The 22495-nt window shown below is 48.4% G+C and overlaps 1 protein-coding gene across 1 annotated transcript in view; it reads left to right on the forward strand.

Moving 5' to 3' along the window:
- The first annotated feature begins 4524 nt into the window (after window positions 1–4524).
- The window catches only part of LOC120896721 (RNA polymerase II degradation factor 1), a 29440-nt gene continuing 11469 nt past the window's right edge, over window positions 4525–22495 (forward strand). The window contains exon 1 of the mRNA XM_040301087.1: window positions 4525–5188. The gene's annotated coding sequence lies outside the window, so the exon portion shown is untranslated. The remainder of the gene's footprint in view (window positions 5189–22495) is intronic.

The following is a 22495-nucleotide window of genomic DNA, read 5'->3' on the forward strand; positions in this document are numbered from 1 at the left end:
GTTGTATGTGTGTTTTTAATAGTCTGCGTGCGTTACATATCGAAAGAAAGGAAGGAAATTTGGTTTTAAAATTGAATGATATTTTAAAAATATCTTAATAAATAATATTTAAATAAAAAAATCATTTAAAAGATCATCTCTTAAAATTCCATATTTAATTTTCCCATGTTATTGAATCTTTCCCAAAAAATTCTTTAAGTCCTTAATTTATGAAAAGCCTTTAGTTTGTGGCTTCTAGCTGTGTTGGATTGTTTAATTGAACCAAACTGCGAAATGTCTTTTGAAACTATCTAACAAAAATCTAAGACTTACCCTTCACCCACCGTGCGGATCCAAAAGGAGGAGCGGATGGGGCGAGGAAGGGGGAGACCCAAGACTAACCGATGAATGGGCGAACCGAGTGAATGATTGTTAGCTTTAGCATAATTAGATGCGCAGACCGGGAATCACGGGTGAGGTGGTTAATAAATCACTTATCAACATAGCGTAACATTGCGCTCGCCTCCCGTTGCTTCCAGGAAGATGCATTTACACCGAGAAGGGGACGGGGGTGGGGGAGTTGGTAGCAGCCCGCAAGAGCGACAGCAAACGAATGCAGCCGCGCTGCCTAAGGAAAAAAAACCTGTTAAAGATCTGGGCTATTGTTCGAAATTGTTTTAATTACAAGGGAAATGCCATCCGCCGCCCGCCGGTCGGTGGCTGCTGCCTGCCGTTTCCGTTGGAGTGCGCCGCTGCAGCAGCACACCCCCGACGACGACGAAATGCACTTTGGCGTCGAAAACGGTTCTTGACACACCAGAGACGAGTCTTGTAGCGAGTGTGTGGATTTTAGAGTTAAGGATTGTTTTGTTCTTTCTTTTCTTTTCTCTTCGACTGCGCTTTTTCGTTGAGACAAACAGCGCTTTTCCACGGTTTTCACTAACAGCACTCGCGTGGAAGGTGCTCTATATTTGCCACCCTCGGCAAGGGTCTTCCCTCCCGCCTCTCCGCCGACCTGGTGATGAGAGGCGGCGGGGGGACCAACCTCACTCCCTTCGCCCTCGCCAACACACTGGGAAGGGTGATTAGTTTTGTTTACCGTACAGGCAGTCCGATTATTTTCCTCTCGTGTGTTTTTTGCTTCTCAGTTTTTTGGGCTCAGTTTGCGGCTCAGCCAGGGAAAAATCGTCGATTTAACCGTGTGCGTGTGTGTGTGTGTGCTTAGTGGCTAAAATGGCTATGCGTTGAGTTGTGTGTTGTTTTGCTTTTTTTTTTTTGCAACAATTCCACTCAACACTTGCGTTCTTCATTTGCTTTCCCTCCCGCTAAGTGTCTTGTTGTGTGCTGGTGGTGATGGTGGTTGTTTTTGCTTTGCACTTCCAACCTCATCAACCGGCGGCGGCTCCAGCCCTTCCTTGCCCCCCCACCCCCTTTTTCCATCTTTGTTTCGCGGCACATTTGCTTCCTTCCGTTTAAGTGACGTCCCACCGGGGGCATACGAAATGCGCAAATTTGCTCCGTTAACCAGCCCGCCGACAGACAGTTAGCCGTCCAAAAGCAGCAGGGCAGGGTGTTTGGGCGGTTTGGAACAAGATCATCATCACCACCACCACCACCAAACGGCCAAAGGCACACAAAATCGGGCGGGGGCCCCACTCCGGAACGATAATGAATTCCGGAAAAAATGCATTATTTCCGTTTTGGAATGCTTTCACAATTCACCGGTCCACACACTGTGGCACTTGGCTGGCGCGGTCCAGTTTTCCAACCGTCGCCCCGCGTCGGTATTGTGGAATGGGGTGGCCGGGGTTTTTTTGCTTTTCGGCTTTTCGGCGATAGGCTGCAGGCGCGGTACCGCGCACAACCAGCAGCCGCACAGGTGGCGTCAGCAACCAAAGTCCGGCCTACGTTTGGCTACGTTTTGAGTGATTTCCGCTGATACTTCTAAATGTGACCGTGGGTAAAAGCGTCCACAGGTAATGGTTGATTTTTGGCGGGTGTCTGTCTTCGTCTGACCGGGTCGGACCCATTGTGGCCGTGGTTCTTGCTGTCTCTCACCCCGAACCCTCACACCTCCGCGGGTCATCGCGCTTCCCATGAATCTGGCCGGGCATCTGAAATCGCTCTTTTTTTTTCTTCTTCTTTCACCCCCATTCTGTATGTGGGAGGGAAAACTTTTCCACCTTCGCTTCATTGAAATTTAGATTTGTCATTGTGCAGTTTTCGGGCGGGGTGTGGTGTGCAAATGAAACTGAAACTATCGAGAGCAATCGCACCGCGAAGTGGCGGGTTGAGAGTTTTGATCACCCTGCCTGGCTTGACGCGGCAGGTGATCGCCATTTTGGGGTTAAACCCGTGAACTGGTCCATCCGCGGGCAGGATAGAGAAATAGGGCAAAGGGTTTTGCACAATAGCTGGAACTGTCGTTGCAGGGAAAAGTAAACGATGCTGTATTTCGTTTGTTTTTTTTTTTTTTGGGGGGGGCAATGATTTTGCGCGTGCGGTTCACTGCGAATTTATGCTATTTTTGCACATCAAAGTAGATCGTGCCGGTGGGATAAAAATGTTTGTGTGGTAAAGTGTATAAAAGGGGAAATTTATGTTAGGAGAGATTTATGTTTGAGCAGGAATGTGCGCCTTGCTTAGGACGGTCCACTGTTCGGGATGGTGTTGAGCGTGTGATGATGGCTTTTATTTGCAAAATGATTTTTTATAGCACTCGAATGCCGAAACTGCTAGCAATTGTGCTTATTCTAAGGATCGCATTCTCTTTTTTTGAGGTTAAAGATGTGACCATGCTGTTCGGACCATGCTGGTTAAGCATTCAAAAGAATCGCGATGATAAGAACGGGCTCGTTAAAGGCATTGTTGTGATGTTTAGGCTTAAACAATATCGCAACACGTTTTGTGTAGAATTGTATCTGTCATAGCCTCGGTGAGAAAGTGCCCAACCGTTAGGCAGTATTTTTTTAAACTATTTATTTGAACATTATGCGGCGATCATTGAGACTGTAGAAAAAAACTTCATTTTTTTGTGGACGGAAACCTTTTGTTATTGTTAAACCCATTAGCAACAATCAACAAGAAATTTAGTATGAATTTGAATCAATTTGAAGAAATTTAGAATGTTCTACATCAACATACGAAATAATCGAAAGATTCGTATGACTTTACTTTTACAAGCGACGAACCCGAACTCTCGACGATAAATCTTTTCGAAAATCTTATAACTCACACTTAAAATGAATCTGTGCACATGAAATTATCTATATTATTATCTTCATCTCGTTCATTTGATATAAATGTTTATTACAAACATCACGACAAGCACCTGCGTTAGTGCAGTTATACAAATTTAATGTGTACCACGATAACACGCCTAACTGCGCTTCACTTCAGGGTAGCTAATTAGATTTGACTTTATCATCATTCATTACATTCCGCACATTCCGTCTCTTCTCTTTATCACGTTGAAATAGACCGTCAAAATGAATGAACGTCAACGAAAAGAGTGAGGATAAACATTGAAAATAACTAGCAAGATGATGTACCCTTCGCCACAATGCACGACCGCGTTCCATCGCCCGAAATGAGCTCATCTTCCGTTAGAATGGAGATGAAGGACGCAATTAGTGGTTGGGAACGAGAGAGAGAGAGAGAGAGAGAGAGAGAGAACTGTCGAAAAAAAGAAGAGGGAAGCCAATTCATCTATCCCACTAATTACGCACCCTTAAGCTCCAGTTTACAGCGGTTTGCAAATAGAATCAAAAATAATTAAGCAATAGCGGTGTCACTGTAACAAAAAATGCGCACCAACACCATCAACTCTGAGACTGTGCTGCAAGGACGCTGCGTATGACAGAGCCTCGTCATACCTCGTTTGGTATTTTGTGTTGCAAATGGGGAAAAAATACTTTTTCGAAGTGTATTTGCACCATCGTGTATCCGTTGATCGTTACCGTATGGGCAAAAAGTTTTGTAATATTTACCGACGAAAAAAAAGAGACAAAAAAACCAACAAGCTCTTTCTAATAGACATCATACGCGATCATGCAATTTCTCATACTTACCTGAAAGCTTTTCACTGTTCACGCTGCCAAAAAGGCGTCCGATCAGCTGAGAGTTTGCGTTAAAACAAATAGCAACTGGGGAGAATGTAAAGCAGGGAAACGGGGAGCAAACACCAACAAAAAAAAACGCCAATCAAACAAGAAGAAGCCAGCTACCCCTCTCCCTACCGTCTTACGAACTCTAGAAGGGGGGGGGGAGTGAGAAAGAGAGCGAACAAAAACTCACCCCAAAGCGCAGTTAGCTTAAATGATGGTGAAAGACGCGAGCGAGAGCCAAAACCGCGAGATGCGCTAAGAACGAACCGATCGACGGGTCTCGATCGTTCGCTCGCGGAAGATCTGGAGCTCACCAGCGAAACGCCCAACCAGCCTGCCGCCGTACCCTGTCTCCCCGTGCCGAACCGAAGAGTGAGCGCCAGAGCGCCAGCGGTACCAGCGGTGCGAAAACACACGAGGCCCGCTGCTATATTACCGACCGGCCGGGTGATGCGAGCGATCATTTCACTTCCGTCCATCAAGCGGTGCAGACGCAAAGAAAGCCGTCGTTGTAGTAACGTGCGCAGCGCAGCCTCCAGCCTGGAAAGGTTCGTTCGGATTCGTTCGGTGACAGATTCGTACGCAGTAGTACGCCCAGAGTCTCGGTTGAGTCTCGACGACGCTTCCCATCGCCCATCGGAGACATCTGCTCGATCCCGTTCTTGGCGTGCGTGTTCCCCAAAGTGCGTATGTGCGTTTGCGTGTGTGTCGGTGCATGAGAATCGGGTCGTATCGGTGTGCGGTGTAAGCCAGGTAGCGCATCCCCGGGACAGGCGAGCGAGACATAATTGTGGCATAGTGATCACCAACCGCGCGCGCGTTGAGTAATCGTGGTCTCGCGTGCGTCCGTGCCAGTTTTTGTTCGGCCGTTCGTTCGTCCGCACCAGTCCAGTGTGCCAGTGTGTCCATTACCGCGTGGTGTGCGGGTCAAACGCGTCGGTGAATCGGTGACACAGCATCCGGCCCGGCGAGGCAAGCCCGCTTCGGAGGAGGGCAAATTTGCATCCAACTCCAACGGGAGAGGCAGATCCGCGCAGATAGCAGTAGCAGAAGCAGCATATTTTTGCAACATTAGCATCAATCCGACCGGAATCGATCAAGTGGTATGTGATACTGTATTTACTTTACCTGTACAACCCCTTCCCACCGCGTTAGATAAACCCACCCGCGGGGGAAGTGTGTCTCGGAATGGGGGTTAATAATGGTGGTGCCTTTGTTGGAAAAGTAAAGCCTTCGGGAGGGAGCATGCAGATGAGTTGCTTGCGAACTGTAAGTGTTGTTGTTTCGCTGGCTTTTATACACGGACGGGCGGACACACGCAACGGGCTGGGGGTTTGGCAGTGTGTAGTTTTGCCAAAGAAAGTTACACACCGGACGTTCGGGGCGCAAGAGAGGGTACATTTAGTTTTTTTTTTGGGGGAATTGAATTGAAGATCTATTCCAATCATCAATCGCCGTTGTTTTTTGTGTGTGAGTGTGTATTTTGGTTTTAGTTCCTGATCGAGAGGAAAGATGATCGGCTACTTGCTTTAGGGGATGATTTTGATGTTGTTTTTTTGTAGTGTGTCTGCTCCAGCAACGTGCACTAGAAGGAAACAATAACGAAATACAGCAGCGGGGCGCAAAATGTACCAAACCGACCAATGTTGATTGGGGAAGTGAAGAAGGTACACGCGCGCTACTAGAGATGCTGGAATCGATCCGGCCACATTGTACGGCACGGGAGTGCCGTTAGATCATTTTTCGAGCCAGAAGCCGTACGTACTTTGTGGGTGTGCGCTGTTCGATTGCCCCCATCCTCTCCCTTGCCGCTCGCGTTTGTTTGCCCCTCGCAGCGGCAACTTTACGCAACAGAGATCCGCCTTCCCCGGGATGGCTCGGCTATCGGTGTTCTTATAGCTTTACTTTTGTTATCTCCTTACCTCCCACAACCGACAAGAACAACTACCACCCCGCGTTGGCAACCGTTTTTCGGTGGGCAGGGAGTGTTTAGCTAAACAACAAAACCTGTGGCGTTGGATTCATCAGGCTCGAGCGTGCTTTACCCGCTGGCCGGTCGGTCGATCGATCGATCTTGCGGGAACGGGCTGAATCGCTGGGGTACGGGAGATGCTTGCGGGCAGAATGCCTCTCACGGCCATCGCCAAACTGCCCAAGGTCATTGAAGCATATCGCCCCGATCACACGTACGATCTCGCAACGGAAGGAACGGAGTCGCCAGGGCATTGAACTGGGAGCAAAACAGTCTCGAGCGCGCGCGCGCCGTGATTATGGTCAGTATGGTCTGGGAAAAGATCGAACCAAAGGGATGAGGTTTTGTTATGCGCGCATCCAAGAGAAGCGATTCTTATAATTTGTCTTGTATCCGATCCGTTCTGCCATATTTCGCCACTCGACAACGGCCAAGTCCCCGAAGCGAACAGCCTCTCAACCGGCACACACACACACACACACACACGCAGTACTTTATGTCTTCCTCCCTTTATTTCGTGTTGATTGGCGCACAAGAGTCCCCAGACACACACACACACACACGTACCAACCCGTCCAAAAATTGCACTTCTGGGCCTCCAAAGGAATGGGGAGGGATACAGCACTGGCGAAAGGGCGGGACACGAATCCTGCTTTTTTCCCTGCTGGCCGTAGGGTTAACGACACGGACGCCCAAGATCACATCTCAAACAACAGAGCGACCACGACGGCGACGTTGGTCACGGAATCGCTTTTAACGCGCTCTGCCTGGGCCAAGGTGCTATTGCTGGTGATCAGCGAAAATTAAGCACACACATGCATGCGCCCATGTAGTGATCGGATCAGGTTGGCCGAAGCGATAAGGATTTTTGGCACGCATATGAATTAGCTCATTAACGCACCATTAAGGGTGTGGTTTTGTTTGTGTTTTCTCTCTCTCTCTCTCTCTTAAGCAGAACCACACACCCAGCCGCGATTCACGGTCCAGATAAATGATAAATATGGGCTTCATTAAGAACTTTATCGACGAGTTTTTAAGACTCGGCAAGATGGGCGTACATCCCGACTGTAATCAGTGCAGCATCTGTTTACGTACTGCTGCTCGTCACGAAGTGTCATCTGCAGTCGATCGTCACATCCAAACGTCTGACAGATCGCCACTCCCCGTTGTTTGACAGATCGGCAGTGTTTAGTAAATCGTCACGCTTTCAGCTCCGCGACGTATCTTCTGCACACGTTCATAAGAAGCACAACAAGAGCAACAAAAAAACACGCAACATTTAATCGACCCTTTTCCCCGTTCTCGCTCGGGCGGGCACGGGATCGATCGATGCCACTCGATCTTGGCGGCGCAAAATATTAATTAACGTCCTCGCGAGCCAAGGCAGCTGCGCGAATGACCTTGCCCGTGGAACGACGGTCAAGGTTCTGGAAAAAAGGCCCCCCTTTTCGCAAGACGTCTCGACGTCCTGTTTTGCAACACTTCAGCGAAGAAGGCGATAAAAATAAAACGCGAACGGATAACTCTCAAGCGGACGGGGACTGGGAATAAACGGGGGGGGCACGAAAACACAGCAATCTTAAGTCGCAGAACACAGCCGACAGAAACGCCGGAGAGCGTTGGACTTGGGAACTGGTCTGGTGGATGCGTGATAATGTGACAAAAAGGAACAGCCCATCGTTTTTCCACCAAACTGTCCACTGGGTCTTTGAGGGGTGCAACAACAAAAAAAAAAAAACAAGGCATCAACTGAGGATGCTCGATGACCACAAAATAATGAGCCAACGCTGCTGTGCGCCTGCTGAAATCTGTACCGAGCAGTTAAATGACCCCGCGCATTCGAACCAGGACGAACTTGACCAGCAGCAGCTCTAAGCACACAGCAGAGGAGAAGCAGAAGAGGAATGAGCTCTAGGGGGGGGAAAAGAGCTGGTGAAGCACAGGGTGCCAGCATTCCCAAGCGCGGCCCCAGTCAAGGGGTCCATCCAAAAACGATTAAATTAAAACTGGTTTCTGTGGTTCTCGAGTTATTGTGTCGCATCCGTCCCGTTGCTGGCTGGTGCTGAGGAGCGGGTTTCCTATAGTTTTTTTTAAAGTGTATTTCTTCTCCGTTCTTATTCTGCTCTCCTTGCATCCATCCATGTCATCCGCTGCTTGCTTCTTGTACGCGATCGTTTCTTGTGGCTTGCGCAATCGTGCTCCAACGACGCCACCAGGGGCAGACCTTGTGTACCTCGTACGCTAGCAAGGTTTTGCACAGACAGAGTGTGCCAAAAAGACCCGCAGCATCATCTTTCCCGGGTCCAAAAAAGGGAATCGATTTGAATCTCATTCCCAATTGAACCCTGTGCATAATTTTGGGACGCTCCAGCTCCAGTCACTCGCCACAGGTGTTATCTGCGCCGTGGTACGATCGATTAATTTCATCCATCATAGCTCAATTAATCGACATGGCTACGAACTTCGATTCTGGCAATACCTTCGATCGTATTATGATCAACAGCCAGACGCGATTAAATTTGCACGCGTTGCGGGATTGCTCGGTAGGCAGTACAATCAGGCCACGGCGAAGATGTCACGCTTTAATCGGGTTCGTCGCTTAACGCTATATAGTGTACAGTCTCGGCCTGGAAAGACAGCAGGTGGTGGCAGATCCCGTTAGTAGTGCTGGCTGTGCTACAACCCAGGACTGACCAGCCCGACGTGACGATACTGGATGATACCGTCATCAAAACTGTCACATTAGCAACGGGAACGAACACAAGAAAGTGTAAAAAAAAACGAAAAAACCCAGCCGCCCGTTCCCATTCCACCCCAAAATTAGTCAACAAAACGAATCGAAGCGCGCTGAAGCGAAATATATTAACCACTCTAGCCGGGAGGGGGAAAGTGAAATCAATCCCATTTCTCGCACTCCCAACCGAAACAAAAAAACAACAACGTTCTCCCACCCTTGTGCAGTCTAATTTGCGAGTGTGAATTTCAAATCAGGAAACGAAATCGAACCGCAAATGTGCGCCAACCTGATTAGATCGCTCGTTTGTTTTCGCCTTGGGCTTGGAAGATTTACGTTTTTAAAAATGTTTTCACACCACCACAAGTGGTTTGTGTTAGGGGAAAAATAAATTACCCGAAACCGAACCAAACCTGAACCCCTGAACTGAAGATGGATGATGACGCACAAGCCCTGAACGGGAGCGAGAACACCTTGACTTACGAACGGGTCGGCTGCTGCCTTACGAAAATAGTAATTTCATCGCCATGCTCCATATAGTGATTGGAAGCGAAAGTCCACACAAAAAAAGGGAGTGAAAAGGCGATAATATTAGGTGCAAAAATTAATGAGTTACTAACCTGCTGGTGGTGCCGGATCCTCCTGACTATGCTGCCCCTTTTTGATGGGAAGAAGGGTGATCTACCACAGACAATGGGATTTGTTTTTGATTGGTGAGATCGGCAGCGAACAAAGCTATTAAAGCCTCGGCACAGCCACACGCTGGGACGGTGGTCGATTTGGGACAAGCAAATAAGGCCTCTGAATGCAATCGGGCGGAGAAAACTGTACGCTCCGGTTTCCCTTCCCCGTTTCAAGCGATTAGTGGACTTTAAAGAACGTCTCAACCGGACTTTCCGAATTGCAATCCTGAAAACGGCTGAATGGCTTATCACACAAACACACGTACCCAACTCGGTTTCAGACGCTGACCCTATTGCAACTTTTTCGCTTGTACTTACGATGCAATCCGATAAGATCCCCGCCGCATTGTACGTGCTGCGTACCTGGCTAAGCTGGCTTCGCTGCTTCTTACGGAACGCCTTTGCGCCGAACCAACCAGCCAACCGTGCCACGCGCCCGTGCGCGGTTGCATATGAATGGAAATTGGTTTTTGCCCCCGTTTTTTCCCTCGAAACACACCGTACACCGAAAGTAACACCGTTAACGAGGCGATAAACTGCTTTTGTTGCTGCTGCGCGCCTTCCTTTTTGGCCCGGTCGTAGAGAAGAGCTCATTAATCGGCTCACTTTCCACGGTGTCGCCCGCCGAAAGTGAGCTGCTGCTTAAATGGAAGGAAGCGGGGCATACGGCACCGGCGGCAGTGGAAACAATACACAATACTGCTTGCAATACCAAAACCGTACCGAAATACAAATCCGACCAGCAAACCGGAAAATGTTTATAATTCGGTAAGTGAGATTGCATTGCCCGGTGAGCCCCGATTAACGGAAACCGCCGCAATGGAATGTAATGTGTTGCATATTGGACAGATTGGCGGCCGCGAACAAATTAACCTTGTTTGTTCATTTTAATGCCGGAAGATTATGGCACCTTTGTTACCGGGAATGTGTCGTTCGGTGCTTTGAAAGGTTAAAGTTATATATTGTACAAATTGCTCAATAAATTACTGTTGTTGTACTGCGTGGGTAATATAAATGGAGGCTGATGATTATGACGTCAGAAGAACGATATTTTTAGATCAGTTAATTTACAATGTTATGTTCCTTCTATTCTTAAAATATTCCTCCTATAAACGATATCGTAGATCAGGTTTGTTGTTTTGAGTCTTTCCTTTCCTACGCGCAAACGTGATACGTGATTAATGTTATCGAAATGATTTGCCACTCTAATTACCCCCGAAGACAGATTTACCATCCAGATAGGTTGAATCGTAACAAAATATTCCTAATATCATTTATGCATTCCTCTTACCGTTTTGCAGCTAGCTGAACGTACAAAGAAAAACCGCCATTCCGACTACATTACGCTTCAATGCCATTGCAACAAAAAAAAAAACAACCGCCAAATGATGTACTTTATCATCCCATAACTACCCCCTTTCAGGTAGATTAATTTCGTTCAATTAGCCAGATAAACAGACCATCTTCGGGCTAGCGTGCCAATGCCTTATCGTATATCTTTCGCAGGCGAAGATTTATGCACCGGATAGGAATTAATCAAACCTTTGTCCACTCAATTAAACACCGCCTCAACATTAAGCCGCCCGCCACACGGTGCACGGTCCCGTTAAGGCAAAATTGCCGGTGGTGTACATTACCGTGTCCGGTGCAAGATCGTATCGCGGAACAACACTGCTCCAACAGCACAACTCAACAACACCTGCCCGCAGAGCAAGGTCGCGATACTTCTTGTTCATCCCCAAACCGCTGGACCACTTTAAAAATCGCAAACCGCATACATCACGGTTTGAGATCACTTGTCATAGGATAATGTCATCGGCATGATAACATCCCCGCTTTGGTTCGTGACAAGACGTTGTGTTGTTGGTTAAGCCAGGTTCAGTTTGCCAAACTTTGGGGCAATCGCGTCAAACGGGATAAAATTTCCACACCAGCCCGATCCGTTTTTTCCCCGGACACTGGGACAGACTTCGGGAGGTGAGGAGGGGGAAAGGGTAGTAAAAACGGTTGTACACTTTCTAAATTTTTGTACCAAAATTTTCGCTCCACGCAAAAGCGATCGTGTTTAACGACGGCCAAGACGCTGCATGCTCCTTTAGCCTGGTTGAACGTAGGGGTTTTCTCGGAGCCCGGAGTCCAGGCCTTTGGATTTCATATTTCACGACACGTTATGTTTCGCTGCCCGGTGGCATTAAACGGAAGGCTGTCGAGGTTCGGCTCCTCACGCATCCGTCACGTTCGTTTTCACACCTGAAGCAGAGCTGCGGCACTAATTAGGTTTCGTTTAGCCGCGGTGCTAATTGGAGCTTTAGTGGGGGCCCGTACGGGTAGCTGAAGCGGAATCATAAAGCATAGATTTATATTGCCTTCCCCCTCTCCCCTCTGCATCTGTAATTGAGACGTGCGGTTTATTCCCGCGCGTCGATTTGTTAGTTTGTTTTAAGTTGATTGATGATGGCAACGGTCGGCTCGGTCAGGCTCAACACGTTGATGACCTTGGTGTGCGCAGTTACCCTGTGTGTGTTTGGTTAACACATGTGCATTAACATGAATCAAAGGATAAACATCAATAAAATGGCAGTTTTTAATTGGTTTTTGATGGGATATCGTTAAAAAATTAATTTGATTTAATAGAAGCTTTGCTCTGTTACATTTAACAATATAATTTTGTATGATACTCTTGTTCATATGGTTGAATCAATACTACCCTTGTATATAACTCTTCCTATATTATTGTGCATTTATCGCTGTTGACTAAGATTTACTGATACTTTTAATTCCTTATCTTCAAAAAGTATGCAGTATCTTCAAAGGACGCCATTCCGACGTCCGCAGAGTGTATGACAATTTGCATGCTCCAAACGATCTAATCGATCGCTTGTAAATGGAACCAGCTGGAACTCACTTAAACAATACCGCTTACAACCCGCACAAAATGCACATGTTCCTTCGAGCAGAGCGATTAGCCTATCGGTTGAGCATTCCTTTGCCCCATAAAGGCGTTCCAGTGCGAGATTACCGATAGTGACAGGAAAGTGTGGCTCGTTGTAAACGATTTTATTGGAAACAACTCTTTCCACGTCCTAATCCTTTTACTCTCCGCCTTTCCAAAGCGGACAAGCGCGTGGAAGGGGTCTTGTCTAATTCATGTTTTCTGCTCGGGCAACCCAGTGGACAGGGGGGACAGGGCAGAGCTTAAAAACGACTGACAAAGCGGCTGAAATTAGCGGCCGTAAAGCGACGCGACACTCTAGCGCACGAACCACCACGGGCTGGTAGAAAGTGCGGGAATGTTAAACAGACTTCCTCCCTTTTACACTCCATCCTTCCCTTGTATCCCCAACCGCCATCCCCAATGCTGTTTCGAAGCGATAGTGAAAGAGGTGGTGATTGGCGAGCACCACAAAACTGTACCTTTTAGCACGCCAGAAGATGTCTAACGCTCGCGTAACGTTTCCGAGATACATTAGGAATTTTTACGACCACCGATTCTACCAACCCGGGGTACCCTCCCCCGCAACCATGTGAACGGGCCCGTGGAAGATCACCTCCGTTTGATTGCCCGAGAATGGTGCAGGTGCGCGCGCGCAGTTTTGAAACGATGCCGCGCAAGTACGGCGCTGTTGTTGGTGCCGCCCGGTGTGTGTGCGCGCCGGCTTGCGGCTGGTGCTATGTGGTGCAGATAGCGAGATCGATTGCCCATTTCCTGTAGCCCAGGTAGCGGATTCTTGCGCCGGATAAATTTATTCCGCACCAAGACGCTCTCACGATCTGCACTGGATGGGGCTGGTTGTTCGGTTTGTTTCGCTCACTCGCTCACAACCATGGCGCTGAGTGCACCGGGGGGAAAATCTATATTAGATCGTGCTCGAGGATCTAAATTATACGAATTGAGCCAGAGACTAGAGAGAGAGCCGGAGGCGGGCCGGCTGGAAAGGGGACCGTGTCGCAGTCATGTGATACGCCTGTCCCGGGGATAGCCTACCGCAATGTTTACCATTCGCCAGCGCAAAGTGGCGACCGTTCGGGGCGAATCTTACACGCTGTTTTTCCTCCTCTACTCTCCCTGGTTCTTCCACATCAAGCGTGGACCGGTTCACTTAGCGCACACGCCCTGGCAGGTGAAGTGAAACAACAGCACAACAGTCCTGAAGCTGGCAGGAATGTAGCGTCGCCCGGTTCGGACATTCTGAGCCGTTCATTCTTGAGTGGACCAGCGGGAAGTGGTGGAGAGAAAATGATGGATAAAAAAAGAAATTACCTGTTCACAGGTCGTCATCTTGCTCCCTGGGTGCCCCCACCGAGATGCCGTGGGCATGGGACAGAGCCACAGGGAAACCCGTCACCGCGCTACACGGTGTAGATACGTGCAATGATTAATTAATGGTGAAATGTTGATGAACAGCACCACCAGCGGAGCGCAAACGATCGTCTGCCGCAACGACGACGACGACGACTACTACCACGATCACCAAGTCCTATCGGCGTACGACCTCTCGGCCGTGGTAAAGATTGAATCGAATAGCCAATCTCGATCATATCCAATTTGCCTGCCTGCCTGCCCCCGTGCGTAAACCAAAGGGGGTGGTGAGAAAAAAAGAGAGTTAAGCAATCAGTCTGCAGTCTGTTGGAGTGCAAAAAAAGAGAGACGTTTAAGTACATTACAACCACTGTAGTGAGCGAGGAAGAAGAAGAAAAAACTCGCACGCAGGGAAACAAAAGAGCCGGCTCACAGTAATGATAGAATATCATGGAAACATTTTACCGATCAGCGAACTCCCGTGCGGCATTAAACTAAACTAGGCACACCAGCAGCAGCAACAAAAAATGCGGGAAGGAAAAGTCTACTTATAGCGCATTCTTTTGGGTGCTTTTTTTGGTGAAGCTAGCGCAAAAAAATAGCACTGAACAGCGGAAGCAACTTAAACACACCCACCAAACAGCGCCCGCAGTTTGCAACCCTCCAATCATGAAATTCAAAAACAGCTCGTAGGAGGAGGAGAAACAGCTACAGGAGAAAAAAAAGAAAGCCCCAAAAACTTTTGTATGGTCAATGTAAACCATAATAATAATAATAATAATAATAATAATGAATGAACCTCCTTTATGGCTGAAAATTTCATATTTCTGCTGTATAGAGAAATGCCGGGTTCGTCTCGTTTACCGGCGTTTAAGTCGTTTGTACTTATTTGGCCGCATTCGCGGGCACCATCCTTCTGCTGCGACCACCATCGGCCCCAGCCTACTATCGTGCCGGACAATCATGCACATACACACACAAGCACACATACAAAGACACACACACACACTCACGTCGTTTTTCGCACGCTCGTTTGCAGCGGCCCGGTGGCAGACAGGAAATGTTCGCGACCGCGTGCAATGGCGTGCCAAATGATATCGGGGAAAAATAGAAGGGGGGATGCGAAGAATTTGCCCCGCGATTGTGGTTTGATTATATGCATTCAGGTCAGGGACAAGGTACAAGATAGGGTATAATTTCGTTTGGACGGCTAAAACTCGTGTTTGTGTTTATCTTACCACCCACCCCATTCCTTCTCATCTTTTCTCCTGGCAACACACACACACACACACATACACTCAGGAACCATTGTGCAGTTTCCTACCTTGTGCTACGTTTATCTATCGCTTCCTCTACGTATGCTGCCAATCTTGTGAGTGCGATTTTTGCGCCGTACCATTACGCTCCATCGTTGTGCTGGTACGTTCGCTGCGCGTTTAACGGAACGCGCCCCCCGTGTGCGCCTCCTTGCCTTTCGACCAGTGGCCGCTATCTCGTGCCTTGGGTCTTTCGCTCTTTTCTCCTCGTGGGTAGAGCAGCATCCGCCGCATTGCAGCTAAAAATAAATCGTTCTCTACGGGAGCGCGGCCTCATGGATGGGGGGAAAAAGGGGGAGTCCGTGATCCCGTGACGCTCTCCATGTCAGTGGATCACGGCGTCAGTGGAAAGGTCGCCCTCGCGTATGACGCACGTGTAATCATACGGCACAGTGCCGGTCGCTTGTTAACCTCCCCGGGCCGGCCCCGGCCACCGATGGTGTGGGTTGAAAAGGTTGAATAAATCGTAAAAAGGGGTGCGCGAGACGGAAGCGTTGCGTTGAGCGTTCCGTTGTTGCAAGATTGCGCGAAAGGGTTTTGGGTTTTGTGTATCCAATTTACCCCCCCCCCCCTTTGATATGACGGACCAAAGAGACAGGCCGCGTACGTCCGTCCGGCAGACAGCAAATCGGATCATGTTCCGAAACCGAGACAGCCGGGATCACGCGGGAAGCACGATCATCCCAGTGTCCGTTGTGTCCCGATCGGTGTGGTGTTGCGGTTTTAGGTGGAAAAAAACAACCTTCTGTATGGGAATAGGGAAAGGTTCACGCTTCAATCGTGCCGTCCATTCATACCGGAATGCTTCGCGCAAACGCACGCAGATGGCTTCCGTTTTTGCGCTTAGTCATCTTAGTCGCTCTTCTTTCCACTCGCTCGCTGCGGCGCGGGATGCAACCGGCTACCGGTTCTCTCGCGGCCAGACATGATGGTACATGATGTTCCGTTTTTACCCGCACACCCTTCACTCCATCCAAACCCCACCCATCGCAAACCATTATGCCGCATAGTTCCCGCATCATAAACCATTCCCGATCGTAATTTCTTCTATTTATTACATTTTGCCCCCCCGCTCACCCAATCCGCTCCGGCCCTGTACGGGAGCGAGGAGTATTTCGTTTTTTTATTGTTCGGTGTGTGCTTTCGCTTGAAACGTATTTCCTGAAAGGCCATCAGACCGCCAATAGTCCTTTGCTTCACCGGTTTCCCCGCATTGCAAAGTAAAACCGAAGAGGGAGGAGGGAACGCACGATTTAATCCACTTTTCTTTCCACTGTTGGGAGTGTGTGTGTGTGTGTGTGGGAAAATGGCGTTCGGCATTTATCAATAAACCACTTCGCTGATGTGCTGCTGTGGTTTGGCTTCATACACTTTATGTTCTTCGCCTTTTGCCGGGTGGAGCTGTGATGAGCAGTACGGCACACACACACAGAGCGGTGCATTTGCTTGAATGCAACAATGATGACGCAGATGATCGCTGGATCGAAACAGCACGCCCATTGCTGGCGTTGGGAAGGAAGGTAAGCGATGGAAGCATTGGTTTTAATTTTTATTTCATGAGCTGTGGAGGATGCTGTGGTTTTCCAATCAGCAAGGGAATGATCTGTCTGTCAATGATCTCTGATGGGACAGGAATAAAGTTGACGATGGTTCTTCAAACCCTTGAGAACTATGTAAGCAATGTGATTAATCGCTTTAAATTCCTTTTTTGTCCGTAAAAGAGTTATTTTAAACCATTATCTTTTAGTGTTTCTGTTCAGAAATTAGCAGCATATCAGTGAATGGTAAAGAAGAATGGAAATGTAAATGATAATTGCATATCAATACCAAACACAGAAGGGAGCCCAAGCAACTAATCATCCACAATTCTTGCCAGCATCTCGGCTCAACGCAACCCCGACCTAAAACACTGCCAAACATGTGCTTTCCAACCATCAAGGGTTAGTGGTACGATGCCCCGAACGAAACGCTTAGAACGGTATCAAGAACGTTTCTTTCAGAAACGCGCCCGACGTGTGGACCATCTGTGCCCGTCCGTCCAATTGCCCCTAGAATGGAGGGGGGGGTTTTAATGATTTTTTTTTAATTTCGCCCCCCCAAAATACCGGTCCATCGATTTCCCATTGCAGCGGGGTGGAAAAGGGACGGGACAGCAAGCACGGCATCAAGAATGGGTCGCGCTGGCCGCAAAGATGAACTCTAAAAACAGCCGTTAAATTCATTTCACGCTTCAAGTTTTGCTCACACCGTTTGTGGGGCGGAAAAGAATCTGAAAACTAGAGCCGGCTCGCTTGACAAAAGGATTGTAATTTTCCTCCCAAAAAAAAAAAAAACATAAAATCACTTCGGTGTGAGTTTCGTCGCCTCGTGCGGGGTAAGTTACTGGTAGCATCTGTGCTGTTCGCTACAGCTACCGTTTCGGTTCTTTGACAGGCGGGAATCGGCTGCTCCCGAATCGGTACGGTTCCGCTAGAAGGGCTAGAACTGGCAAAACGGGCCAAACCGAAAACATCGGAATCGATCACTCCATTATCAACACCGATCACGCGTGATCGTGAGGAGCGGTCGGTCCGTCCTTCGCCCGCTCGTTTGACGTAAGCAAGCCGCCTTTGCCCTTCCCACCGAGGGCGGGAGGTGTGTATGGGGCGTGAGGTTGGCCCGGCACGGCCCGGTCCGGAATTTGACCGACTTCCGAAAACGGGGCCCGGGGTCGAGGTTGACGGCTAAATGAGCATCCCCTCGGCGTGTTGCATGATCGCGCAGGCGGGAAGCGTCCAATTCATTACGCCGACATCTTCATCTCCATCATCATCATCATCATCATGATGATGATTGTCGGTGGTTCCGGGGCCTGCCGTGGGGCCATCCGTACCCACGCGCCTATTTTCGGCGGGTGAGATTAGCTCCACCTTTCCTTTAGCCCTTTACCCTCCTGTCGCACCCCGCTTCGCTTAGTGCATTTGTTGGAGGAAAGTCGACCCTTTTGCAAGTTCACGGCGAGTGTGCGGTGCGGAGGGCGGTCTAGGATTGACCGCTTAATTGACTCATTTGGAAATTGGAGGAGGCAGCAAAAAAATGAATCGCTCGTTTAGAGTTTCCCACGTGGATTTCCCTTTTCCCGCGCTTCCCTCACCCTGTTGGCGGAGTGCAGATGCGTGCTGCAACGTGTATGACGGCCAAAAAAAGGGGCATTTTAAGTAACAAAATGTTTCGTTCCCGTGTTTTTTCTCCGCAATGTAAGTGCAGACATTGCTTCCGTCTCGGTTACATCCTTAACCGAACCGAATCATACACACACGCGCGTTGGGAAGATCTTTTCTCACGAGTGATCCAGTTCCGGACAGGGGAAGCTATTAAAAGCCACACAGCAGACTGAGCAGTGCCGGGAACTGGAGCAGTCGAGCTTACTGGGCCGTCTAGTGTCCAACAAGCTGACAAACATCAAAGCGCAAGCAGGTTAACAATTATGTAAACGCTTGTCAGCGAACAAGCGATCGAGAACACTCACGGGTGGGAGTAGCGAGGGAGTGTGTAAACTGTCGATCGGAATGTAGTTGAAAGGGGGTGGGGGGAGGCCAATAAAACACACAAACAGACATCTAATCCGGCTTCATCCGAAACAGGCCGATGGACGCGTTTACAACCTTATTACTTTATGGCTGTAACCATTCAACCTCCCTCAAACGAGAAATGTTCCCATAGAACAGGGTTCCCCCGTAGCTTATTTGGAGCGGTTAGGCAGGATTTAGGGTATCTTCTAGAAAATGTTAAACGACGACTGCTTGCGGGCCTGCGCGAAATGAAACAACAAAACCTTGTCTATATCTCCACCTTTTGGCACTCAATAAAAGATGGCAATTGGGTGTCTTTTTGGGGCCGGCTTTGTTTTAGGAAAGATCTCTTGGAAAGTAGATGTCATGCAACAAAAAAAACCGCAGTAAAACAAGCTATAGGAGAAACAAAAAGAAAACATCTCCGGTCCAGGTTAGGATTTTGGCGTTTGGCATGCTTACGCGTGGTGTCGCTGTGGACGTTTAATTTTATTGCTTTTCTATTTTATGAGTTCGCCTTTTTTATGTGATCGTTGGAGTGAGGTTTTTTTTGCTGTTTTTGCAAATTTCATTACAGTCATCAGCGGGCGACCGGGAGGAACTGGCGCCCAGCGAATGTAGGTGCGTTCATCCTCTACTTCCCCAACAGACAGACGGCATTTTCTTTTTCTCGATCCTTTCTTCCTCCACTCCAAGCGATCGATCAAATTTTGGCAAGAATTTTACGACGCATCCCCGCGAAACCCGTTACTCGAGTGTTTTTTTGGCACATCCTCGCCAATAGGTCGCGGCGGTGTCTTATGCGATCGACGGTGTAACAACCATTTTCGAGTACCCTCATCGGGTTGGTAAATTAACACGGCTGGCTGATTGTTTTTCTTTTTCTCATTTTTTGTTCTCTTCTAAAAGTTCAACAAGCCTGTTCGATTCTCGTTACGGCGAATTAGGCCCATCAATCAGTGTTGTGGTTGACCTACCTTTTTCGGTGGTTGTTTTTTTGTTTTTATGTCCGATTCTGTGGACGTTCCAATAGAATGCATCTCGTGTGAGTGATATTCGTTTGCCGTACGTAGCGTGTCGCTGCACTTGGCCGTTGCTCGAGGACGCGATGCAAATTACCGCTTCCCGGGCGTACGTCATCGTGCTCAAGCGTCGGTATGTTAATGAAGGTGATTTAAAATTATTTTAATGTCCAGATAATGAGCTTCGGAAACGAATGACCATGCATTCTGCTAAATATGGTGCATAATGAGACAATAATTGATGTCCTTCTATTGTGCTGTGGGATATAATTGAAAAAAATAATAAATTGTGGTTTAATTAACTAAGTATGCAGTGAACAACATTTTGATGCATTTTTGCCTGCAAACTTTAGTGTAGTTGTACCGTCTTCAATCCGGTTTGGCGATGTTCATCGTTAATCCCAACGGTTGACTTCATTCAATGGGTATAAATCTAATTTGAATGTCTATATTCGTCCAATCCAATTCAGTTGGCCAACTCTCATTTCCCACAGGTGACACACACACCATCAACCTGCCCACATTTCTGTTCTCCATCTGTGCCACACAAACTGCTCGCCCGCGTGCAGATAAATTACAATAAAGAATTGACCATCGGCGAGACAAAAAACACCGGCACAAAAAAAACCTGCCGTCGTGGTTTGACCAGTTTCCAGCGAAAGCGAATGCTCACCCCAATTTCCTAAACGATCGCCCAGAAAGATCGCAAATTTTCATCGATTGGTTCCGGTGCTCGACAGGTTTTTACTGCCGTTTCCCTTAAAATGGCTACTAAAAATATCTAGCCGCGGTACCACGGCCAGGCTTTCGAACGGCTTGGCCTCCCTGGCCCGCCCGTTTGATCTTTATGCGCTCAATTTATGCACGGCATCGGGAATGGGGTCCAAACTTCTTTTTTGTTCATGGTTAATCCAACACCGCCCTATCTCCTCCCACCAACCGCGGGCCGTACCGCTCTAATGGCTAGACAGCGCTCGGTTCGGTTGCTTTCTTTCATTTTCCCTCCCGGCTCATTGTTTTTAGTCATCCGAAGCCGCTAGCCAACCTTGCATTCCCCCCCCCCAGACCCTCTCGTAACGATACCTAGTTGAGGCTGAGATTGGACAAGATCGCCACATTTCGGTATGCTCCAGTTTAAGGCAGCACATGCTCGTTGTTTTGGGTTGCGGGTCCACCACATACTGCTGCTGCTACAATCTGCCCTGCCCTGCATGGGTATGGCCTTGGGTTTGCTGTTGTTTCTTTTCCTAGCGATCGTCTTGCTTGCTGGAAAGGGGCAAACAAATGTAATGAAATAAAATTCAGGCTCTTTATGCACATCTGGTTGAGGAATGGTGTGATGTGGTTTGCGCGTACATTGCTCGCGATCGTGGTACGGGAAGTGGTACGGGAAGCACTTATTGATGCCTTTTCTTTAATGTGGCGAAAGGTAGTGTAGCGCTGCAACGAGGTGAGAAAGAAAGAAATTCACCCCCAATTTTTATGCGCCACACGTCAACTCGCGTACGGGCTGGGGTTGCGTTTTTATGGATCGACACGTTGTGTATCAAGGTCAGGGAAGCGTGCAGGATTGTCCGCCTTTCCCACGAGGGGATGATACACTACTGAACAAATGTAACAAGAACTCGACAATTCACCAATGAACATCACAACTTCATTACTTGGGTAGTTTATTATTGGAAGATTTAATCGCAACGCCAATAAGGTCATAATCAAGAACTTGGAATTGCTATTTGCAATTGAGCAATTAATTGGTAAACAAACAAAGGCAAAGGTTTACCTGGATAATGGCTACCGGGTGAAGAAAATGCCTCATTTACTTCACCGAACGACTGCAATTCCAACGTCAAATTCCAAAGCGCGCAATGCAAGCGGAAGAACCCTTTTAGAAGAACTAGGACAATGGCCTCGGCTGAACGTGAAACGTGGTTCCTTCCCTTAAGGTTACTTACTGATTAGCGGCTTACTAGGTTGGTTTGGCTCTACCGCTACATGCCTGATTGGCCAACCGCATCCTTCTTCAACTCCGACGCCTACCCCAGTCCCATTGCCTTCGCGCTGGCCAATATGGCCCTCCCGATTGCCCTTCGCCAGTTCAAAGACGAAATTAGACGCCACAATGGACAATGTTGTTCGTCATTATCTCTCCCGACGATGGATTGTGTGTGTGTGTGTGTGTGTGTGTGTGTGTGTGTGTGTGTGTGTCAGACCACGATCCGATTGTTTGTTTGCTGTTGTTTCTTCTACTTCTTACACCCATCAACCAGAAAGAGGGCCTCTTATACGGTCATCCAAACGCCTCGCAAGCGGTACCGATTTCCGTGCCCAATTCTACCGCGCCCGCGCTCAACCCCGAGAAGAATGTGCTGCAAAGAAACATGCTGCAAACAACGGCTACTACTGCTGATGATGGGTACAAAATAGCAGCAGCCCGAGCGCCAAAGAACAAACCTAATAAATCAATCATACTGCGAGCGCACGCGGGAGAACCGTGATGGATGAGGAGAGAAAAAGCTTCACCATCGATTGAAGAAAAGCGTATTCGAAGCGTGTGAGTGTGTGTGTGTGTGTGGACGCTTTCTTTAACTTCTTCTTGTTTACCGATGTTCCGCCACTCTGTTGATGAAAGAATCGTTCGGTTTCGCTTCCCGACGCTACCCCACACACACGCGCGATTCCCTTTGGAAATTCTGGAACAGCACTCATTGGGAACGCGAGGGCCCATCATCCCACACCCGCGCGATCGGCCCGGATTTATTTCTAGCGCTGCTCGAATGGCCCACTTCGCTGCTCAGGGAAATGGGCAGGAAGTGGCGACGAGGCGAGTGGAGT

The sequence above is a fragment of the Anopheles arabiensis genome, chromosome 2, assembly GCF_016920715.1.
Source record: "Anopheles arabiensis isolate DONGOLA chromosome 2, AaraD3, whole genome shotgun sequence".
Lineage (NCBI taxonomy): Eukaryota > Metazoa > Arthropoda > Insecta > Diptera > Culicidae > Anopheles > Anopheles arabiensis.